This window comes from Phyllobates terribilis, unplaced genomic scaffold (genome assembly GCF_046119375.1).
Source record: "Phyllobates terribilis strain yellow unplaced genomic scaffold, ASM4611937v1 Scaffold_856__1_contigs__length_602872, whole genome shotgun sequence".
NCBI lineage: Eukaryota > Metazoa > Chordata > Amphibia > Anura > Dendrobatidae > Phyllobates > Phyllobates terribilis.
The window spans coordinates 165,478-190,507 of record NW_027363616.1 but is presented as its reverse complement, the minus strand read 5'-3'; the positions used below and the strand labels follow the sequence as shown (position 1 = coordinate 190,507).

The window sequence follows — 25,030 nt, the reverse complement described above, 5'->3', positions numbered from 1 at the left end:
TCGAGTGTGAGCTTTTATTCTTACTATGCCAAGCTTAGTTGGTAACAGGAGAGCCTTCATCAGGGCCCTTACGCTCTCTGTGGTTTATAGGTTTTTTCATGTGACTTAGGCAAGATCTACTATCTACACACACATTTGGCCATCTTACCCTTTGCCGCTCTACACGCCTCAGTGAGTGCCCTCAGCTCTGCCTCCTGTGCCGATAGGTGAGGAGGGAGTGGTTCAGCTTTTATTACCTCATGTTGTGTGACCACAGCATATCCAGTGTAGAACCGACCAGCATCTTGGCATTTGGATCCATCTACAAAAAAACTCAAAATCTGCATTAGCAATAGTTCATTTTCCCCATCTTTTCCCCCTTTTTGAATCCAATGGCAGAAGCGTAACTGGATTCAAAACTGTACGTTCTACATTTGAGGAAATAAGGAGGGCACATTGAAGACGAAGTAGCTGGGTCATTGAAATGTGCCTAGGATTTACCTGACTAAGGCCACCATGTAAAGTCATGTTGAGTGTAAAGTGTGACTTTGTAATCAAGAACTATTTCTGTGGCCTTTTCAATCATGGCTTGAACCTCAGAAATGGCTGTAACACAAGAGGGTGCCCCCCTGGCACCAGGAACCAGCCGAGGTGAGTAGTAGGCCACTGGTCTCTGTAGTTGTCTGTTTTTGGGTAATGCAACCTACTGTATTGTGACCTTTCTTTCCTCTGTGAAATGTCTGGTGTATTGTGACATGCCATGTCCTAAGAAGACTACCTTCTGGTGATAAACCTGTGGTTTCTTTTTAGAGGTCTATCACAAAAGTGAGATAGACTCCTGACATGAGACTTGAACAGGACAAAGTAATAAATCGTACTACATACTCTAAACTAAAACATCACAACCTCCAAATATGGAGGAGTCAACAAATTTTCAAAATGAGAAAACATTGCAAAAGTAGACATTATCGGTGAATTCTGAGCACCTTGTGATGGCACTGTCATCCATGAAAATTGTTTATGACCAAGGAAAAATAAATAAATAAAAACAACTAAATCCCGGCAGTCTGGGTGCAGAGGCGCGGAAAAGAACGCATTTTCGAAGTAAATCACCATAAAATGCTTTGATGATTTCTCAAAGAAAAACATTAATTGCATACAGACCCGGCTGCCCAGTATCTATTAAGGAAAAAACAAAAATGTAAAAATATGCCTGGAGTTCATTTTAATCATTGAAATAGAACCTCTAAAATTTGAATTTCTGTCGTTATAGTTTTTATCTAGTGACTTTCAATAATTAGGATGAAGGGAAAAAGTCATTCCCAGCTATCTGCTATGTGAGTGGGGGCTGCTGCACTCCTGTCTCCCCCCACCTTTTTCTATAGTTAAAAAAAAAAAAACTTACTCTCTTTGTTCTGCAAGTTTGCATCAACTCTTACTCCACCCCTTTGGCTACTTGTAACAAATCCCTTGGGTCCTTCCCCCTCCACTCTGGGCGGGCTTTTACAAGTCCCTCTCTAATTGATTTCTTTAACCCATCCACAAAAGCATCTCCCAATATATGTATATTAAGAGTGTCCCCTGGTAAATATCCCATATCTGTCCAAGTCATCTGTAAACGGGCAAAATATTTTTCTACAGTCTCATCTTTTTCCTGAGTGATGTCATTTAAAGATATAGATTGTCCTCTCTGGTTTGTCAATGCCCAACGCTGCAACTTCTTACAATAGTCTTCCCCTGACTCTAATTAGTCTGTAAATATTCTTTTCCAGGTCTGTCAATCAGATAGTCTTTTGTCTGTCCTGTCTCTTGCTTTATAATATGTGCAGTCACATCTCCTCCTTTTGCGTCTACTAACAATTCTAAATCCTGCCATGTTCAGTTCTATATACCCTGTATCTGCTGAATTTGTCTAGCAAAAGGAGCAGGCTTCTCATCAGGGCAGTTGTTTCATCACCTTGTGAGGGGGGCCATGCCTCGTGTGAGGAGCACTGGACCTTGGTATGTGAGAGTATCCTCTATCAGTCCCCCCCCTCTCACTGCTCTCTTCCCCCCTCCCCATCCCATGTAATTAGCTCTGGGGGAGGAGGTGTACTATCAGCTACCACATGAGTCTTTGTTATAACTAGGAGCATTTGGGGAATTTAATTTAGATTTAGTTATCTTGCAATTTGAACAGTTATTTTTCCATCCCAAATACTGTACATGTCCACTGTCCTGGTCCATTATAAGGAGGAGGTACTGTTAATTCTGTCTCATTAAGTCCGTTCAGTCCATTGTCAAAAGCACTTGCACAATACTTTTACTTATAGTGCTTTTCTCACACTTTCTGCACTAATTACTTCCAGAGCTAACATTCTTTACCTGCTCAGCCTTCTCCCTGAACACATACAGACCAGACCCCCCCTGTGGGGAATTTCAGTCATTTCAACACTCTTTTACTATCCGTTATGGCATCCTTGCCTTCACATTATCTGCACATTCTACTTTTTGCTGTCTTTCCATTGGGTTTCTGTCTTCATTTACTCAACAAGTTTCCCATACTTGCCTCAAAATCAGTGCTAGCACAATATCAACAATAGGCACAAAGCCAAGGGTCCAATAGGCAGGCACACAGCCACATATCCTATTATTCTGTATAGTAGTCTGTCACAAAGCCACAAATACTACAATACAGCCCGGAAATGGTCCATAAGATACCCCTCTGGTGAGATGATCAGTCTCATCAGCCAAACAAGATTCAGCAACACAGCAATCCTCTAAGTACAAGTACCACTATATCACAGTCATACACTGATCAGATCACATGCACACAGTTCAAGAAGGCATAGGTAACTCTTCCCAGTTCTTGGACTAGACTATTAATTGCAAAAATAACTCACCCGGATTGGAGGTGACCAGCTCGCAGTAAAAGTGAAATACAATTGTAAGAATAAGCTTCTTACCCTATGCTGCAGCGTTTGAATTCACTTTTACTGGAGGGTCCTCCTCACTCTTGATCCGGATGGTATAATGCGCGTCTAGTCCCGGGACTTTTCGGCACCAAATTCTGTGAGCGAAATACGCTCTCTTCTATGCCTTCCGAACTCCAAATATTAAAATTATATTTTCGAGATCTCGAGGAAATCAGTACAGCACAGCCTTATAATGGTGTACTAGGAAAGACTTCTGCTTTATTAACACATGTGGCACTTTAAATAGGGTCAGAGACAAAGGAATAGTTCTCTCTGACCTATGAACCAATAGTAACCTTAGGGAAGTGAATAGTAATGTGAAACCTCACTGCCCATCAGTGTTACTTGATCACCATTACACAGAAGTTACAAGACAAGATGGATACCACATACTCAAAATGGATTCTTTTCTCTCACAGGGACAAAAACCGTCACACCATGGCCGGACTACATATTAACACCACCTAGTGACCAAATAATACCACATACAAAGAATACTGACACACCATGACTAGACCACATATTATCACCACATAGTGACCAAATAATACTACATACAAGGAGCAAATACCACCACACCATGACCAGACCACATATTACCACGACAGTGGCCAAATAATACTACATACAAGGAACATAGAATTAAACCTCATACTCTTGTTCATGCATATTTGTATCCCACCCTGTATATAAACTGTTTATTGCAGGAAATTCGTGTGAAAACCACCGATGTTAGGAAATACACCCGCATCTGATCTGGTGCAAATCATAATATCCTGGCAAAGGATCATAGAGCCGCAGATATACCGAGCATTATCTATCATATCAACGGGAGGCAAATAGATGCATCATTGTAAAACAGACAAAACAAGTATGTACAAAACACTGGTGAGATTACTGTGGAGCATTGCAATGGTGAATCAGATTAGATGGAACGTACAAATCCATGATATCCAAGAGCTGAATGTATAACAGATCAATGGCAATGGGAGATGTCTGCATAGAGTCTGATGGAAAACCTGATCGTGAGGCTATAGGTATAGCAAGCATTTCTATCTGTATCAATGAAAAACAGATTGTCATGGAAATATTGAAAATCTTTTTCTTCTCCCCTGTCATAGATATTAAGAAGTCTCTCTCTCAGACTCCTCTTCCCTCCTCCCCTATATTAATTGTCCATGGGAGAAGAGCTGACACTTTGGCCAGTGACCTCTATACAAATCAACACACACATGAGAAGGGCCTTGCAAGCAAATGCTGGCCAAAAGCTGCTACCAAACCCAATTAACACAGGCTTGTGATAGATTTACAGCTAACTGAGAAGGTTGTATTCCCAGTGCTTGAAAGGGAATGTAACAAAGGCCTGCAGACGGCCAAAAGCCGATATGAAATAACTAAAGTTCCATATGTCCGATAATAATGGGGCCTATATTTTGGGTGGCAGGGTCCGCTAAGGAACAATATGGATATTTAACCGTCGCTGTAAGCCCCTCTAAGGAGCTGTGGCGCAAAAGTTACAAAATAGAAGACGGCAGCTATACCGTGTGTGGTCTCTGGAGAAAGGTAAAATCATAACGGAAAATATGGGATCACTTTCGGGCCTCTACGATCAACCCACGATAAGTTATTGCAAAAAACAGATATCTAATAAAAATATGAAGGCTGGAGACTAGCCCCCGTGATGTCATCACAGGGGGTATATGGGCAGGTCTCACTTAGGCATAAAAGAATCCACAGAGGATGGATCAGCACTTATGTTGGAAGTTACATATTTTGTGTAGCACGGGTCACTTTCGCTGAACGGCATCGGGAGTGCTTCCCTCCACCTATACTGAGTCATCCCTGCGAACTGTATAGAGTAAGTTGAGAATTGAAAGACACATTACTGTAATGTGTTGCCTGACAAAGGTTTTCCATAGAGTGTGGTGTCCACTTTATGAGATGTTACTATCCCTGTCAGGAAAATATCCAGAAATGGAGTGGAAATCAAAGGTTCACTGACAGTGCATTTTAAATTTAAGGAATAAGAATTCAAATACAAAACAAATTGTGACACTAACTGGGGGTCACCTCTCCATACCAAAAGCACATCATCAACATATCTACCAAACCAAAAAATGTGCTCAAAAAATGGATTATCATCAGAAAAAATGTAGATTTCTTCCCACCACGACATGTACAGAATAGCCAAAGATGGTGAGAATTTGTAGCCCATGGGGGCTCCCAATACTTGTAAATAATATTTAGAATCAAACATAAAATTGTTGTGGGACAATTAATATTTTATGTTATAATGAACCTTTTTAAATTCACAGAATATCCACTATATTTATTTAAATGGTGTTGAACAGTAATGACGGCCAATGCGTGAGGGATGGAGGAATACAGGTTGACAACATTGCTGGTGACAAACCTATATTCTTCCTGCCACACAAACCTGTCAAAAACCCTCAGGACAGACGTAGTATCTTTCACATAGCCTGGTGTTGGAATAACCAGAGGATACAAGTGTTCACCAGCCATTGGCTTAAATTCTCATTCAATGAACCCATACCCGAGATAATAGGGCGAAGGGTGGGGGAGAGGAGATACCCTTGTGTGTTTTGGGGAGCCCATAAAAAATGGGTAAAATGGGATAATCAGGTAACAGCCAGTGCTGAATTTTGTTATTAAACACCGACAAATAAATGCCTTCCTCCAGAATAGTGGACAACATTGTTTTATACAAATTGGTAGGATTCATAGAGAGCACCGGAGCAGATTTCCAATATCAACAGTTCTAATAGCACATACTCCGGGACATCAAAACATTTTGTGTCCATACAGAATAATGATCTCACACATTGTTCTTTCTTTGGTCTTGAAAAAGTTAATTATACTGTAAGGGGTGGAAACAGACAGAAACACCTTAATATGTGTGAAGCCTTCCGGATCTGACGTGTAAATACTAAATACCCTTCGGGTAATGAATTTCCGCAATGACCTGTTTTACATCTATTGATGAAATTCATACTGGTTTATTCCCAGCAGACATCTATATGGTGACATTCCAGGTTTTCTGAATTTATTTTGTGTTTTACTGGTTATTATTTGCCGGTGTACTTATTTGCCTTTCTGTATTTTGCGCTATCATCGCTGATTCATCTTCGCAGAACGCACATAAATGATGCAAATATCTTAAAGATTTTTCAGCAATGACGGAGTATTTCCATTGCAATGTTCTGCAGCTTATTTATCTCCCATTTCTCATATATTTATTTTTGTCTGTTTTTTCGCAATATAATTTAATTATTTGTTTTTCATTGATACAGATAGAAATTCCCTGTAACGGGTCTGGGAGGCGGAACCTCTGAGCTACTATACAAGGGGGCGGTCCTTGTAAGGGAGCGGGTGGCGACCAGGCAGGCAGTCACAGCAGGTGACCGGGACAGTCTCTAGAAGAACGGGCAGGAGGTCACGGCAAGTGACCGGGGCAGTCTCTGGATGAACGGGCAGATGGTCACGGCAAGTGACCGGGGCAGTCTCTGGGTGAACGGGCAGATGGTCACGGCAAGTGACCAGGGCAGTCTCTGGGTGAACGGGCAGATGGTCACGGCAAGTGACCGGGGCAGTCTCTGGGTAAAGGGTTGGTACGACCTGTGGCGGCTGATGGTAGACGTGAGCTCCCAGGTGAGCAGGCGAGAGTCTCTGGATAAACGGGTGGTCACAGCATGTGACGGCGGAGCCTCCAGGAAGACCAACAGACAGGCGGCAGATGAGCGCTCCCAGGTGAGCGGGCAGAAGTCTCTGGACAGGCGGGTGGTCACAGCACGTGACGGCAGAGCCTCCAGGTAGGCTAGCAGACAGGCAGCAGATGAGCGCTCCCAGGTGAGCGGGCAGGAGTCACTGGACAGGCAGGTGGTTACAGCACGTGACGGCAGAGCCTCCAGGTAGGCTAGCAGGCAGGTAGCAGATGTGCGCTCCCAGGTGAGCGGGCAAGCTGGTCCATAGACAGACTGACAAGAGTTGGAAGGCAGACCGTCGGACCTCAGGCAAGCAGGCAGGTAGTTGATGTGCGCTCCCAGGTGAGCGGGCAAGCTGGTCCTTAGACAGACTGACAGTAGTAGTAAGGCAGACCGTCGGACCTCAGGCTAGCAGGCAGGTAGCAGAATATCAGGCAGGAATAAGACAGCAAGCTGGCAGGAATCTGGCAGGTATCTGGCAGGTAACTGGCAACGGGACCTGAGGGCTGAAGCAGAGTAGTGAACAGTGCAACAACATTCCTCGGGCACCTCCATTTTGGAGGAGGTGCCTTATATATGGTGAAGTCCTCCGGCCATTGGCCGGGGACTCCTTAGGACAGCGCGCGCGGCCCCTTTAAGAGGGAGGGAGAGCGCGCGCGCGCGCCCTAAGCACAGTGGCCGGGAAGGAGCGCGCGCTGCCAGCAGAGCGGGAGGAGGACGCCGGGCACGGAGCAGAGAGGTGAGGGGAACAGCGTCCCTGCCTAGCAGAGGGCAGGGACGCCGGCGCTACATTCCCGCTACATCCACAGCTTCACGATTTAGTTCTGCATCAGATATTTGTTTTTGTCAGTTTTATTATAATGTAATTACCTGTTTTTCGTTGATACAGATAGAAATGCTTGCTCCATCTATAGCCTCACGATCAGGTTCTCCATCAGACTCTATGCAGACGTCTCCCATTGCCATTGATCTGTTATACATTCAGCTCTTGGATATCATGGATTTGTACGTTCCATCTAATCTGATTCGCCATTACAATGCTCCACAGTAATCTGATTCGCCATTACAATGCTCCACAGTAATCTGATTCGGCATTACAATGCTCCACAGTAATCTGATTCGCCATTACAATGCTCCACAGTATTCTGATTCGCCATTACAATGCTCCACAGTAATCTGATTCGCCATTACAATGCTCCACAGATTGGGGATAAGGGGTGCCATGCATATCAGGATAGGGGATGAGGGGTGCCATGCATACCAGGATTGGGGGTGAGGGGTGCTATGCATAACAGGATTGGGAATGAGGGGTGTCATGCATACCAGGATGGGGATGAGGGGTGCCATGCATACCAGGATGGGGATGAGGGGTGCCATGCATACCGGGATAGGATGGTGGGGGCAGCAGAAATACCAGGAGGGGGGCAGCACATACCAGCATGGGAGACTATATACCAAAAATGCTCGCCACCCGGGCATAGAACGGGTTCAATAGCTAGTTACAATATACAGGAGCATGATCTGACCATACAGCAGTTCCTACCTGAGATGTAGTTTGCCATGTAGGCAAGTGACGGCTAATTAAGAAAAGGACTATATGGCTATGCATATTGTGTAAAGGAGACGTATAATCCTTTACGTCTGGATGTAGTATCATCCATACATCAATCGGTTGAGACCAAAGCACAATTAGCAAAGCTTTTGTTTGTGTTTTAGATTGGTGACTCCAGCCCCGGGACGCGTCTAAAGAAGGATCCAAGACAAATTTAAAGTCACCTATAATGATGATAACGTCCTCCGCAAAATATTTTAGTTTGTTTAAGTAATGACGGCATGTCTCAATTTGGTCACAATTAGGGAGATAGAAGTTTGCCAAAGTCAAAATTTTGGAGTATATGGAGATCTTAACAAACATATACCTCCCCTCCGTGTCAGACAGAGTTTCTACAATAGTATGCAGCAGTGATCTGTGGCGGCCGATACTCAGCACCTTAGCCTTTAAAACAGCATTTTTCTGGGACGCCAAGATGAATAATATCTATTAGTAATCTGAGGTACAGTATATGATCGCCTCTAAAGTGTGACTCCTGAAGAAAGAGAAAATGTACGTGCTGTTTATGCCTACGATAAAACACTTGAGCTCCTTTCTCTGGAACATTAAGTCCTCTGACATTCAATGAACAAGTTTTGAGTTGTGCCATATTATATGAAAAAAAGGAGGAATGGAAGAGAGAAAGATTAAGAGAGGAAGTATAGACGGTAGATAGTAACGTCTACCTCTCAGTGTCTAAGAAGTATAGATTATGAATATATCAAAACAGTAGGAAATTGTGAAACAAGCAGATCCCAATGCAAGTCCCTAACTGGGGGTTGTCTTTACAGGCGCAAGTCAAACTTTCAGTTCTAGGATTCCTATTAGGTGGAACCATGGAATATAAAGCAAGTAAAGTAATAAAGCCTGATATAACAGTAGTATCATGTGAACTCAACTTATACAGTGCCTACAAGTAGTATTCAACCCCCTGCAGATTTAGCTGGTTTGATAAGATGCAAATAAGTTAGAGCCTTCAAACTGCAAACGAGAGTAGGTTTTATGAACAGAAGCATAAATCTTACAAACCAAAAAGTTATGTTGCTCAGTTGAATTTTATTAAATTTTAAACATAAAAGTGTGGGTCAATTATTATTCAACCCCTATGTTTAATATTTTGTGGAATAACCCTTGTTTCCAATTACAGCTAATAATCGTCTTTTATAAGACCTGATCAGGCCGGCACAGGTCTGTGGAGTTATCTTGGCCCACTCCTCCATGCAGATCTTCTCCAAGTTATCTAGGTTCTTTGGGTGTCTCATGTGGACTTTATTCTTGAGCTCCTTCCACAAGTTTTCAATTGGGTTAAGGTCAGGAGAGTGACTAGGCCACTCCAACACCTTGACTTTTTCCCTCTTGAACCAGGCCTTGGTTTTCTTGGCTGTGTGCTTTGGGTTGTTGTCTTGTTGGAAGATGAAATTACGACCCATCTTAAGATCCTTGATGGAGGAGCGGAGGTTCTTGGCCAAAATCTCTAGGTAGGCCGTGCTATCCATCTTCCCATGGATGCGGACCAGATGGCCAGGCCCCTTGGCAGAGAAACAGCCCCACAGCATGATGCTGCCACCACCATGCTTGACTGTAGGGATGGTATTCTTGGGGTCGTATGCAGTGCCATCCAGTCTCCAAACGTCACGTGTGTGGTTGGCACCAAAGATCTCGATCTTGGTCTCATCAGACCATAGAATCTTGAACCAGTCTGTCTCAGAGTCCTCCAAGTGATCATGAGCAAACTGTAGACAAGCCTTGACATGACGCTTTGAAAGTAAAGGTACCTTAAGGGCTCGTCTGGAACGGAGACCATTGAGGTGGAGTACGTTACTTATGGTATTGACTGAAACCAATGTCCCCACTGCCATGAGATCTTCCCGGAGCTCCTTCCTTGTTGTCCTTGGGTTAGCCTTGACTCTTCGGACAAGCCTGGCCTCGGCACGGGAGGACACTTTCAAAGGCTGTCCAGGCCGTGGAAGGCTAACAGTAGTTCCATAAGCCTTCCACTTACAGATGATGCTCCCAACAGTGGAGACAGGTAGGCCCAACTCCTTGGAAAGGGTTTTGTACCCCTTGCCAGCCTTGTGACCCTCCACGATCTTGTCTCTGATGGCCTTGGAATGCTCCTTTGTCTTTCCCATGTTGACCATGTCTGAGTGCTGTTCACAAGTTTGGGGAGGGTCTTAAATAGTCAGAAAAGGCTGGCAAAAGAGATCTTTAATCCACACATGTGAAGCTCATTATTCTTGGTGCCTGAACTACTTCTTAATACTTTAGGGGGACCAAACAGAATTCTTGTGGTTTGAGGGGTTGAATAATAAATGACACTCTGAATTAACTTTTAACGTTTAAAAAAAAAACAAAAAAAAAAAAAAACAAAAACAAAAGTTGCTGCAGTGCATTTCCCACTTCCAGGCTGATCTACAGTACAAATGTCACAATGCCAAGTTAATTCCGCATGTGTCAACCAGCTAAATCTGCAGGGGGTTGAATACTACTTGTAGGCACTGTATCCTGGTCTAAGATCTTATATGAACTTAGACATTCTATATAGTGGAAGAGTGGCACCTAATGCTCTATTTAGATATATCTAATTATATGCTTAAAGAAATAAGTAAGCATCTGCAAACTGTCTCTCATCAGGGAAGACCAGATTCATTTCAGGAGCTCATATGATTGGCAGGTTCCTTTCCCACCTGCTGCATCACCATCAAGTTCCTGATCCATTGAACGCCTTCTGTGATGTGCTGGAACTCTCTGTGGCAATGGTGGAGCAGGTGGCCAGTCAGATATATGGAATGTCCAGGGCATCACAAATAGGTCTCATGTTGCTTGGATCTTTGAAAATATACAGCTGTAATGGGTACCCCCAGGAGTACATCAGGCCATTTTCCCGGATGGCATCAAGTAGTGGTTTCAATACCCTTCTTTTAGCAAGTGTCATTCAGGATAGATATGTGAGCAATTATATGTGTTTTCCATTTAAATCAGCAGGATCCAACTCCTCTGCTTTCCTCACAATGGCCTCTTTTACATTGAAAAAAATGTATGCGACAGATAATGTCCCTTGGACACTCAGGATCTGGGCCATGATTGCCTATTGTACGGTGCACCTTTTAAATCTCCAGCTCCTTATCAATAGGATCACCAAGGATATTATGAATAATGATCACAGTGTTGGCATGATCGCTTGTGCATTGATGCTTTCAGGTATACCCCTTATCCAGATATTATTGTGATTTTCTTGATCATCAACCATATTAAACAGATGGTTTATTTACTGTCTGTGAAGATCCAGTGTTAGTTTCTGAGCATTATGATGGCCTCTAACTTGGACGACAATATCCTCTAATCTCTGTACCTTGTCAGTAAGCTGTGACAGGATAGAAGTGAGGGGACGTATTTCAGTATTGGATGTGGTCTCCAGCCTCTGAATATATTGCTCCATATCTTCTTTAGTAGGGATAGACGCAATCTGATATACAAATAAGTTATGTTGTTCCCCATATCAGAATAACCTGTGGCTGGGGGGTAAATGTCCCTGTGAAGCAAGCACTGCTCAGTATGGGGGCTTTGGTGAGAAAAAGGGAGATTTGTGGAGCTGTTTTCCTGTGAGGCCTACATTAAGAGAGAAGTTGGTGCAGGACTTACAGGCTGGAGCTTTCTGGCATCATGAAGGTTAAGACTGCTTCTTTTTCCACGCTGAGGTGAGGCAGTAATGGAGCAGGAAGATAAGACCTTCCATAAGAAACGCTGCATACCAGACATGCTGACAGAGGTGGAGGACCTCAGATTAAACTCTGATCTCTTCTTTCTTTCCCATATCGGACTGCATGTTTGAGGCTGTAAATTGCTTATAATTCCCCCAAGAACACGGTCTGAAGAGAGTGCTTTCAGTGTGTGCATTCTCTTGGTGCTATGTCCAGGCCATGTCCTTCCTGTTGATGTATAATACGTCTGAAGGTGGCGGTGATTGGGGGCAGGATTGTGTGATGTAACATCCTTACGGAAACGCGATGGAAGCGGCGCCAGAACAGGGAGTGTGTATGTGTGTTTTTATTTTAACAAGGCCAAACATAATGAATGAGATAGAGTTGATCTAGTAGTGGACAACCCCTTTTATGAAGATACAATTTTTGGTTAAAAATGAAAAAGGCTTCTCCCCTGTGTGACTTCACTGAAGTTTGTTAAGAGTTGATTTCCGTGTAAAACATTTCCCACATTAAGAACATGAAAATGGCTTCTCGTCTGTGTGAGTTCTCTGGTGACTAAGAAGTGATGATTTCTTCACAAAACATTTCCCACATTCTGAACAGGAAAAAGGTTTCTCCCCTGTGTGAGTTCTCTGGTGCTTAACCAAATCTGATTTATCTTTAAAACATTTCCCACATTCTGAACAGGAAAAAGGTTTCTCCCCTGTGTGAGTTCTCTGGTGCTTAACCAAATCTGATTTCTGAATAAAACATTTCCCACATTCTGAACAGGGAAAAGGCTTCTCCCCTGTGTGAGTTCGCTGGTGATTAACCAAATCTGATTTATGGTTAAAACATTTCCCACATTCTGAACAGCAAAAAGGCTTCTCCCCTGTGTGAATTCTCTGGTGCTTAACCAAATCTGATTTCTGGTTAAAACATTTCCCACATTCTGAACAGAAAAAAGGCTTCTCCCCTGTGTGAGTTCTGTTGTGCTTAACCAAAACTGATTTATCTTTAAAACATTTCCCACATTCTGAACAGCAAAAAGGTTTCTCCCCTGTGTGAGTTCTCTGGTGCTTAACCAAATCTGATTTCAGGTTAAAACATTTCCCACATTCTGAACAGGAAAAAGGTTTTTCCCCTGTGTGAGTTCTCTGGTGATTAACCAAATCTGATTTCTGGTTAAAACATTTCCCACATTCTGAACAGCAAAAAGGCTTCTCCCCTGTGTGAATTCTCTGGTGCTTAACCAAATCTGATTTCCAGCTAAAACATTTTCAACATTCTGAACACGAAAAAGGCTTCTCATGTGTGTGAGTTCTCTGGTGCTTAACCAAATCTGATTTCTGGTTAAAACATTTCCCACATTCTGAACAGGAAAAATGCTTCTCCCCTGTGTGAGTTCTCTTGTGCTTAACCAAACCTGATTTCTGGCTACAACATTTTCCACATTCTGAACAGGAAAAAGGCTTCTCCCCTGTGTGAGTTCTCTTGTGCTTAACCAAATCTGATTTCCGGCTAAAACATTTTCCACATTCTGAACAGGAAAAAGGCTTCTCATGTGTGTGAGTTCTCTGGTGCTTAACCAAATCTGATTTCTGGTTATAACATTTCCCACATTCTGAACAGGAAAAGGGCTTCTCCCCTGTGTGAGTTCTTTTGTGTTTAACCAAACCTGATTTCCGGCTAAAACATTTTCCACATTTTGAACAGGAAAAAGGCTTCTCCCCTGTGTGAGTTATCTGATGTCTGATTAAACTTGATTTCTCTGTAAAACAATTTCCACTTTCTGAACAAGAAAATGGCTTCTCCTCTGTGTGACTTCTCTGGTGATTAACAAGATTTGATTTCTGGTTAAAAAATTTCCCACAGTTGAAACATAAAAATCTATTCTCTGCTGTGTGAATGCTTTGATGTTTAAGAAAAGACTTTTCGAGGGAAAAACTATTTCCATACTCTGAACATGAAAATGTCTTCTTTGCTTTAGGAGCAATTTGTTTTTTAATGCTTATTTTGTGACTTTGATTTTCCTTAGTAGTCGGTAATGAATCAGAAGACAGGACCTGTTTCAAAGGAACAGATGACAGATCTTTGCTGTGAAGGGATGATGGTATATCTGGAGTAATAGCATTCACTTCAATTGTATCCTGTAGGATCTCAAGATCATCTGATTTAAAAATTGAAGATGTCAGCTGTCCCTCTGATCTCCTGGTACAGTCATCTGCTAAGAATAAAACCAATTATTATTTATGGATAACATATCCTTAAAATTTATATTGTTGAATATTTCTACTTAAACTCTCCGTAAAAATGCACTTTATGTAAAAGTATCATTATCTACCAAGAAAACATCACAGAAAAATAAGCTTTACCAACACCAAATCAGATAACAAATGCACTAGCATTTTAGTGTTGGTTGGGTGTACTGGGGTGCACTTATATAGTGCTGGGCAGCCTTTCTGCCCAGTATGGACATCATCAGTATCCTAAGCCAGACACAGTGCATCAAACCTACCTGTGTGACTGGCGTCCTATGCAAGCTTCATCTGTGTGCATCTTTAATACTAGGCAACCACCCTCTCCATGAATTGGTACGATTATTGGTGTTAGTAAGGCTGTATCTTTTTATGTGATTTTTTTAAATTTTGCCCTATGTTAGCCGTCATTATTCACCAAGACAATAACAGTTCACAGTTTAATAGAAAACCTCATAGGATGAACCAGTGGATCGTAGTGTTCAACTGTTTGTTAATTCTGCCTCCCAAATATGGAATAAAAAGCCACCAAACAATGTTATGTAGGGGAAAATAATATCAATAATAACTTCTACTCATCTCACAAAAAACAAGTCCCCACTCAGGTCCATCATCTGTCAATGGAAAACCAGAGGTTTCCACATTATTAGTGGCTCAAAGGCTTTTGAAAAGCAACATGGCTTCCATAAACCAATCCAGCAATATCCGCTCTCCCAAAGTCAGATCTCCCCCTCACTTCTGAGCCTTGCAGTGCACCCAAAACACATTTAGCATCCATGTATTTGACATTACTATAGTGAGAAGAACCCACTTAATTGATGGTGTGTGTCTCCTGGAGCACAATCTGGGCACTATGTGTTGGGTAATGAAATTAGATATTTGTAATTTTCACTCTCCATCATCCACTGCGTGCTAATTTCTGGAAAGTGCTTGTGGAGTCAAAACAGTCACTACTCCTATAGATTATTTCACTGAGGGTTATAATTTCCAAAATAGTGTCACTTTATGGGGATTTCCACTGCTCTGGTTTTCTGCATTTTGGTCACATGGTGTGTCTCCTCTGGGATCTGGTCCTGCGACGTCTGCTTCTGTCACCAGGAGCCGCCTTATTCATACTGCAGGCGGCGCTGGTGATGGAGGAGACATCAGAACCAGAAGCTCTGGACCGTGCAGGCTCTGTCCAGCCACTAAGATTAGGGTGCTTGGGACCTGTAGTACCATACAGTCTGGCAGTATGGGTGTGTGTGCTGTCCAGCTGGAGTAATCTGCCCCCTGCTTCAGCCAACAGGAAAGCACCGCACCCTACTAAAGCTGGAAGCTGCCAGATACAGCCTTGTCCTCCTCTGGTTCAGTCCTCTGTGCTCAGCTCCCGGCTTGTGTATTTGTTTCTGTTGTGACCTCGGCCCGTTTACTGACTACTTTTGTGTGATTTTGTATTTTCTCTGACCTCCGTGTTCTGACCCAGCTATCTGACTATTCTTCTTGCCATCTCACATCACAGAACATTAGGTAACACTGTGGCCCAAGCTTAGGGGGTCTCTGTCTAAGTCCAAATCCATGTAGACGGGTTATAGGATGATGAGCAAGGCAAACCCTGGTATCTGGAAAATGCAGTAGATAGCGCTAAGCCTGTTCGTGGTGGCCATCTTTTGAGCTGCCATGTGACCATGAACAGTGCCCCCAATACATTGTGTCTGCAAACTATCCCAGCAAGATCTGCATTCAAATAGCTAAATGTCACTCCTCCACTTCTTAACCTGCCATGTGCCCAGACAGTAGTGTACAACCGTATATAGGGGATTGTCAGATTCAAGAGAAGATGGAATATTATTTGTAAGGTCCATTTGTTTCCTATTATCCTTTGTGAAGAATTCCAAAGTTATCACCATATAAAGTCACACACGTCAGATTTGAAAAATGTCAGAGATAGGTGCTGGGAAAAGAAGTTGTTTCTGCGTTCTCTGGAGTCACGACAAACCATTAGTATGGATAAAAATGTAGGTTTATTGTCTACGCGTTTCAGAGACCACCGACTCCTTCCTCAGGACAACCGTACATAACCTCTTTAACGGGTTTAGTGGTTTAACCACATAGCGGGTTTGGGGGAGCAGATGAAGCTCTCCATTTCTCAGCTCTTTGTGGTTGTTTTTTTCTTTCCATTTTCAGAGCATCCTTCAGTTAAGGGTAAAACAAAAAAAGCAAAAGCATTCAGTCAACGCCCAGAATATAAATACCACGATACCACAAACCATTCAGCAGTTTTGCAGACATTCTGTAAAATCAAAGTAAAATTCCACGTAATCTCTCAATTTGTGCTTAAAAAAAAAAAAAATAAATATCTCCACAAAACTCAGTTTTGCTCCTCTCCATGGAAATCTTTAGTAAAGGCGAAAGATTTTTACGTTCTGAAGAGAAGCCAGAGTATTTTTCCATAGATTTGAAAAATGGGCCCAGATAGGAACACAAAACTGTCTGCAGGAAGGGGTTAAATCAGAGTATTTTGGGCACTAACTACTATAGTAAAAACTGTGAGTATAGACAATAACACATCTACTGAAATGATCAAACTGAACAGTCTCCATCAGTAATAAATGAGTAACTAGTGGTGAAACCTCTCTGGGGTAATTAGAGTATGGGGCTCGGTGGCTCTTGGCAATCTAAACTATGATAAGGGACAATATTTTCTATCCGATGAGTTTCAAGAACAAATATTAGACATTTAAAGTGAACTTTTTATAATAATGCAGAGCTGAGGCGTCTTAAATTTAGCTTAGAGATATATCATGGCACAGGTGTAATGTTTTCTGTATAGTTTATCACAATCTGGTTTGAAGTTAGTCGGTTTTAAAAGAAATTGAAAAGTCAGGATAAAGGGAAACTCTGTTGTTATTATACAGAAATTCACACTTGGCCTCACTGCACATTTAATGTTGTCGATCATAAAAGTGAAGTTTGGCCAGAAAGACTGGACCTGGTCTTGTAGGGACCATATGAGGACATTCAGCAGCACAGAAGGGAGAGAAGGTAGATTCAACCAATAAGATATCAGGGTTCTAGGAAGCCAACAGCATCATTACCCTCCGCTTTCTCTTACAGGACCATCATAATATTTTTCTTCAAGTGATTTTCTGGCTTTGTGGTTTACAGATCTGGGCAGGTAACGTCTCCTAATCACACGGAGTAGGTGGATCCTCCAGGTTGTAAGTTCTATGGAAAAGGGTTTCAATGCCCAAAATCATTTGAACAGTTTTGGGTGGAAGAGAATGTTGTGGTCTAGAGGCAAAATGGTGATCACACGATTGTGATACAGCCGGACTACACAACCGATAAAGCAGCCACAGCCGGTGACTGAGAAGAATCTGTGACTTCTCAGCATTTAGTGGTTACTACTCACCTGGGTAGTCATATGTAGGAATCTCCTCTTTACACCGCTCATCACCCCTCACATATGTCTCTGTAGTATTAATATGGGTCAGATCTTCACCCTAAAACAAATATTGTAAAAGTCACAGACAGATGGAGAAGTCACATCTATGATCAACTCTAATCCTGCCATCTCCACCGTTCTCATTACACAAAAGGAAAACACATAATACTGGTGGATAAAACAAGACTGAACACAAGACCTTCACAGCCGTCTACACATCATAGGGGAGATCTCATGACACCTTCTCTCCATCTACCTGATGATCCTGAGGAACATTGGGATCTTCTTGTTTACAGTCCTGTGGAAGAAGAGGACGGGGACATCTCTCTGGTGTTGTCCTCTTACTGGATAGATCTGTAGGAAACACATACAGGGACTGAATTCATTCTTTACATACAGATAATTATAGGCCGTGTGTATTTAGTCCTGTCTATTACCTGGTGATGTGAGGGGCTGGGGAACCTCCATCATGACGTCTTTGTACAAATCTTTGTGTCCTTCTAAATACTCCCACTCCTCCATGGAAAAATAGACAGTGACATCCTGACATCTTAGAGGAACCTGACACATACAATGATACAGTCATCCCCCAATCATTTAATAGCGTTACTGTATAATGTCCCAGCATTCCCAGCAGTGTCACCTCTCCAGTCAGCAGCTCAATCATCTTGTAGGTCAGTTCTACGATCTTCCGGTCATTGATGTCATCATGTATGAAGGGGTGAGATTGAGGCCCTGTGATTGGGCTCAGGGGTCTTTCCCATCCCTCAGACACAGGGTCCTGACAGCACTCACTAGAGGTCTTCACTAATATGTAATCCTGGTTATGGAAAGACATATAAATAAATCTCACTACAGAAATTTCCAGAGTCCTCACCACTCCAGTTCTGTCCATCTGTTATTCCCATAGATAAGAATGATGTAATGTGACGTCATCAGAATCTCTCACCTCTCCAGTAAGCCGGAAGAGGATCTCTAGGGTGAGGTGTAATATCCTCTCCGCTATTTTGTCCCTGTCCATATCCATCTTTGATGGTTCCATAAGGAAAATTCTCTTAAATACAAGATCTTCACTGAGAGGATCTGATATTGTAGGGACCTGAATGAGAAGATGATGAGCCTATGTAACATCATAAAAATCCTGTGTAATAATACAATTACTGGAGATAATAAGGGAAACATATGAGGAGATTTATTATTTTACAGTATTTAGTTTTCTGCTTTACATCTAGTAATAAAACCTATATATTTTAGGCCACAAACAAGCAGTTTCTTCCTTGGAGTCTGCAGCTGAACACGTTTCTCATAGACTCATCTTCCTTATTGCTAATTCTCGTCTGATTTACGGACACTGGAATCAGCATTAGCAATACTGCAGGAGATATTCATTACACGTGACATGAGAAATAACTACTTCATGAGAACAACATCTTCATCTTCTACTACGGCTCTTGAAACATATTTAGCCAGAGTCCGTCACTGACTACATCTCCACCGGCCGTCTATATGAATGTTTCCCGTCTTCCCCGGACTGTAATCTTCTATCACGTTAGTTCTCATGTCTGAACAGAAAAAAGGCTTCTCCTCTGTGTGACTTCTCTGGTGATTAACAAAATTTGATTTCTGGTTAAAAAATTTCCCACACTTGAAACAAAAAAAATCTATTCTCTGATGTGTGAATGTTTTGATGTTTAAGAAAAGACTTTTCAAGGAAAAAACTATTTCCACATTCTGAACATGAAAATGGCTTCTTTGCTTTAGGAGCAATTTCTTTTTTAAAGCTCATTTTGTGACTTTGATTTTCCTTAGTAGTCGGTAATGAATCAGAAGACAGGACCTGTTTCATAGGATCAGATGACAGATCTTTGCTGTGAAGGGATGATGGTATATCTGGAGTAATGGCATTCACTTCAATTGTATCCTGTGGGATCTCAAGATCATCTGATTTAAAAATTGAAGATGTCAGCTGTCCCTCTGATCTCCTGGTACAGTCATCTGCCAAGAAGAAAACCAATTATTATTTATGAATAGCATATCCTTAAAATTTATATTGTTGAATATTTCTAATTAAACTCTACGTAAAAATGTACTTTATGTAAAAGTATCATTATTTACCAAGAAAACATCGCAGAAAAATCAGCCTTAGGGTATGTGCACACGATGCAGAAATGCTCAGGATTTTTTCCTGAGCGTTTCAGCATCTCTCTGGCAGGAAAAAACGCATGCGGATTGTACATGCGGTTTCCTGCCAGGGACATGCGGAAATGAAGCGGTCTTCACTTTCATTTCCGCAGGCGGGTTGACAAGCGCTTCCCAAGCGATTTTAGCATCACTTGGAAAGTGCTTGTCAACTTTACACTATATAAATCCATGCAACCGGCATGGATTTATATAGTGTGTGAATGTCAAAAAATAAAAAATAAATCTATACTTTACCCTCTGATGGCCCCCGGTGTCCTGCTTCATCGGTCCCGGCTGCCGGCAGTGAAGACTTTAGGACCTTCCGACGTCAGCGTCACGTGACCCGTCACATGACTCTGACGTCAGCGAAGGTCCTTCATTCAACCGCGAAGTGCCCGGGAAGACAGCAGGATGCAGCGCGGGCCGTCAGAAGGTGAGAATACATATATTTTTTATTTTATTCTTTTTTTTTTAATGGTACCTGGTTCTGGATGCGAGTCCCCTCATCCACACCCGGGTACCATCCGCACATTAGACCGCATGAAAAGCGCATCAACATATACAGTGATGCGGATTCCATGCGGTCTAATGCAAGTCAATGGCGGCAAAAGAGCAGCGTTTCCGCAAAATTAATTGACATGCTGCGGATTTTTGACCGCAGCGTTTACGCTGCGGAAAAATCCACATCATGGGCACAGCACATGCGGATTTCAATTGGGGAACATTGCTGCCCTTCTACCATGCGTTTTTCATGCATTTCCGCGGCGTTTACGCAACTGCAAAAACGCCGCGGAAACGCATGAAAAACGCATCGTGTGAACTCAGCCTTACTAACACCAAATCAGATAACAAATGCTTTAGCATTTTAGTGTTGGTTGGGTGTACTGGGGTGTCTGGTCTGTCCATGTGGGGTGCACTTATATAGTGCTGGGCAGCCCTCCTGATCTAATAGTATGGGCATCATCACTATTCTAAGCCAGACACTGGGCATCACACCTACCTGTGTGACTGGAGTCCTATGCAAGCTTCATCTGTGTGCATCTTTTTTTTTTTTTTAAATCAGATATTTTTTATTAAAAGACTTTTTATAACATTATACATAAACAACAGTGAGGCATCACTAAACTAGCAGTGCCTCTCAAGACCCACCCGTTCCCCTTCCCCCCACCCATAACAGCCCCAAGAACCATATGGCAAAAAACTAATTTTGTTGCAAACCGTATACCATCATATAGCTTATCCGACTGTTAAAGCATTACTAGTTTGATCCATGGGTACAGAGCTTAGTATCTAATAATCAGTAATTAGTTATACAGAACATGAGAGACCACAACATTTTAAATTCAAGTGATATTTAAAATAGACATAATATGATAACCATGAAACATATTCCATTTACCCCAGATTTTATCACATTTACGTATAGCCTTCCGCTTTTTGTACACTCCCTCTTCTAATCTCAATAAAAGACGCATTCTATCCTAAAATTCCTGGAGCCTGAGAGGGGAGGGATCCAACCAATGTGCGGCTATAAGCTTTCTGACCTGGTATAGAGTCCTCTTAACAGCTATTATTTCATCCTCTTCACATCCTATTATTTCTACAAGGCCTAATACACACACTTTAGAATATAGGGGTAAATTACACTCAAACACATCATTAATGTATTGCACACACTCATTCCAGAATACAGCGACCCTCCTACACAACCACATCATATGCATAAGATCTGCTCCTTCCTCTCCACATTTTGGTCACGTACTGTCATTCCTTGCCCCAATGCGCTGTAGAAATTTGGGGGTTCTATATACCCTATGTAATAAGTACAACTGTGAAAGTCTATGTGCCTCACATGTAGATAGAATCGGAACACTCTCCACCACATCTTCCAACTCCTCTGAGGATATAGTACCAATGTCGCGTTCCCACCTCTCCTTAACATTTAAGGGTCTGTCCCACTGAAATTGCTGCATAAGTATCCCGTAAATTCTGGAAATCAATCCCTTCCCACCTCTATGGCATAGTAGCGTATTAAACAGTATATGATGTTGGATTTTACTCTGCATATGTCACAGCTGTACAAACCATGCGTGCCTCAATTGGAGATAAAAGTAAAAACTAGTTTGTGGAATACAATATTCTTCTTTTATCTGTTGGAACGATTTAAATATTTCCATCTCTAATATTTGCGCCACATTAGTTATTCCCAATTTTCCCCATATTCCAAATCCTTTCAGTTTATGGATCTCTGGAAGGCCCGCATTATGCTACAGCAGAGTAAAAGGAGTAAAGTCTTTTATTCCCAACAACAATTTTATTTTCTGCCACGTTTTCCCCATAAGTGTTAGGGTCGGGAGGTGTCTCCTAGCATCCCACCCCGAGATTCCTGTTTCTAGAAAGGAGGTAATTGGCAGATTGTGTGATAATAGACGTATCAGTTTATCTAGGTTCCCCTGGATTAACCAGAGCTGTTGCATTTGAGAAGCTAGAAAATATATCCATGGATTAGGTGCGGCTAGTCCCCCCTGATCTTTGGGCCTTTGAAGTGTATCCAAGCTGATTCTGGCCACCCCTTTTTTCCAGATCAATTCCCGAAACAGTGCCTGAAATTTATAAAATATTCTCATGGGGATCCAAACCAGTGAATTATGAAGGATATATAATAATTGGGGCATTAACACCATTTTAATTAAGTTAGTTCGACCTACCATTGATAGGGGAAGTTTGCTCCAAGTATTGGCCTTTTGTTGAAATTTAGTAAGCAGTTCAAGTAAATTTAAAGAAATATAATCTCCGATAGATGAGGTCACTCTAACTCCAAGATATTTAAATTCTCGCGCCACTTTCAAGCAAGTACTCCCTACCCTAGTATTCTGAGACAAACCATCAACCGGCATAAGAACTGATTTGTCCCAATTAATCCGTAAGCCGGAATGATCTCCAAACTCCCTTATTAAATTCATAGCTGTCGTCAGAGATTGCTCCGTGTCACCCAAAAACAACAGAAGGTCGTCAGCGTATAGGGCCATCCGCTCCTCCAGTGTTTTGTAGCGGAAACCCTGAATTTCACTGCTGGAACGAAGCTCAACAGCCAACGGCTCCACAGCCAGGGCGAACAGTAGGGGAGACAACGGGCAGCCTTGACGCGTGCCCCTGCCCATTTCGATGCTACCAGAAAGACTACCATTAATTCTAATCCGAGCTAGCGGATTGTTATATAGAAGCCGTACCCAGGCCCGAAACCCAGTACCGAACCCCATTTTTCGCAAAACAGCCCATAAATACTCCCATTCGACACTATCAAAAGCCTTAGCGGCATCAAGTGATAGTACTGCCCTACCACCCTTATTTTGTGACTGCATTTGTAGATTAAGAAACAGCCGAGGCAAGTTAATTGCCGTCGACTTGGCCGGTATAAACCCAGTTTGGTCTTCTGCAACCAGATGTGTAATAACCGCCACCAATCTGGTAGCCAAGACCTTAGCTAAAATTTTAACATCTACCGAGAGTAAGGATATTGGCCTATATGATTCGGGGTTTAGGGCATCCTTTCCAGGTTTTGGAAAAAGAACTATGTTAGCCTCCCTCATTGAAGTCGGCAAAACCCCCCCCTCCCTCGCTTCCTTAAACACTTCCTGTAACCTGGGAAGTAAAACCCCCCCAGCCTCCTTATAAATTTCCGCGGGGATCCCATCAGCACCAGGGGCTTTGTTATTTTGAAAAGCTTTTAAAGCTTCCTGCATCTCCTCCAGGGTGATTGGTGCATCTAGTTGCTCTCTCTGGCTATCTGTCAGACTTGGTATTTGCATATCATGAAGGTATAGATCTATGTCCCTTTGCGCCTTAGTCAGTTTGGACGCATATAATTGTCTATAGAACCGAAAAAATTCTTCCATTATAGCCTTTGAATCATTAATTACCACACCCTTAGTATCCCTGACAGCTGTAATCATAGGAGCCCCAGCTTGGGCCCTAGCTATAGTGGCTAGCAGGTGCATTGCACTTTCTCCCTCCACACAAAACCGCTGTCTAAGAAAGAATCGTCTACGTTCTGCTTGTTTCAATATATGGTCATTTAGTGTAGCCTGTGCCCACGTCCAGCGTTCCCCATTCTCCACGATTGGAGACTCAACATACCCCTGTTCCAGTATGTCTACTTCCCTCCGCAACTCCTGAGTACGAGCCCTGTTTTTGGATTTGATCACGGAAATTTCCTTAATCAGGATCCCCCTTAAGAACGCCTTCATGGCTTCCCATACCGTATTTAAAGGAGCAGAGCCTATATTGTCTCTAAAGAAATGAGCCAATTTACCTTCTAAATCTAACTGTTCCCCGAATACGTCCAGCCAGCAAGGACCAAACCTCCACAATGCCCTTCTGTTTATGATGCCAGGATCTACCCCCAGAACAACCAATAATGGAGAATGATCAGATAACAATCTTGTGCAGTATTCTACTTTAGTGACTAGAGGGACCAGATGACTATTTCCCAGAGCCAGGTCAATTCTGGACAGAGAGGAATAGGATGCCGAATAACACGAACACTGTTTAACACTAGGGAAACGAACCCGCCACACATCCACCATATTGACTCCCTGTAGGACCCCTGCCAACGATGTCTCCCGAGCAGCCCCTCCCCCCACACTTATCAAGCTCAGCGTGTAGATACATATCAAAATCACCGATAACCAACAGGGGTATAGTAGCAAATTCCGTTATCCACGGGAATAGTTGTCGTAGAGTCTGTATAGAGAAAGGTGGAGGAACATACAGAGCAATTAGGCAAATTCTAAGCCCAGCCACTCTGCACACTAGACACACATACCTACCCTCTCTGTCACAAATACTTCCCTCACATTCAAAGGGCAAATTCGGATGAATCAATACACTAACCCCTCTAGAGTATGTACTATGTATAGAGTGATAGGCCGGCCCCCTCCAAAGCTTGCTCAGTGCCGCAGCGGCCTCCGTATTGCAATGCGTTTCTTGCAGACAGATTATCGACTCCCGATATTCCTTAAGATATTTAAGTGCCGCAAATCTTTTGTTGTGATCTCCCATACCTCTAATATTCCAGGATACTACATTAATCTGCTTAACCATGTTTTAATGATTAAAGATGAACTGTCACATGTCCCCCTCTGTACCCACACGTGTGTCTGATCATCAAGATTATGGTATTGTAATAATACACAGTCTGCACCAATCAAAGTAAATTCTGTTCTTTTACCCCCC

At 42.5% G+C, this 25,030-nt stretch overlaps 1 non-coding gene and 1 pseudogene across 1 annotated transcript; both read right to left on the bottom strand.

The window, feature by feature from the left end:
• LOC141240578 (uncharacterized) overlaps window positions 1-25,030 on the bottom strand; it is a 75,304-nt pseudogene that overhangs the window by 40,691 nt on the left and 9,583 nt on the right.
• LOC141240580 (U5 spliceosomal RNA) lies at window positions 16,498-16,612 on the bottom strand. The gene has a single exon (XR_012305788.1). It is a non-coding gene; the product is annotated as a U5 spliceosomal RNA (small nuclear RNA).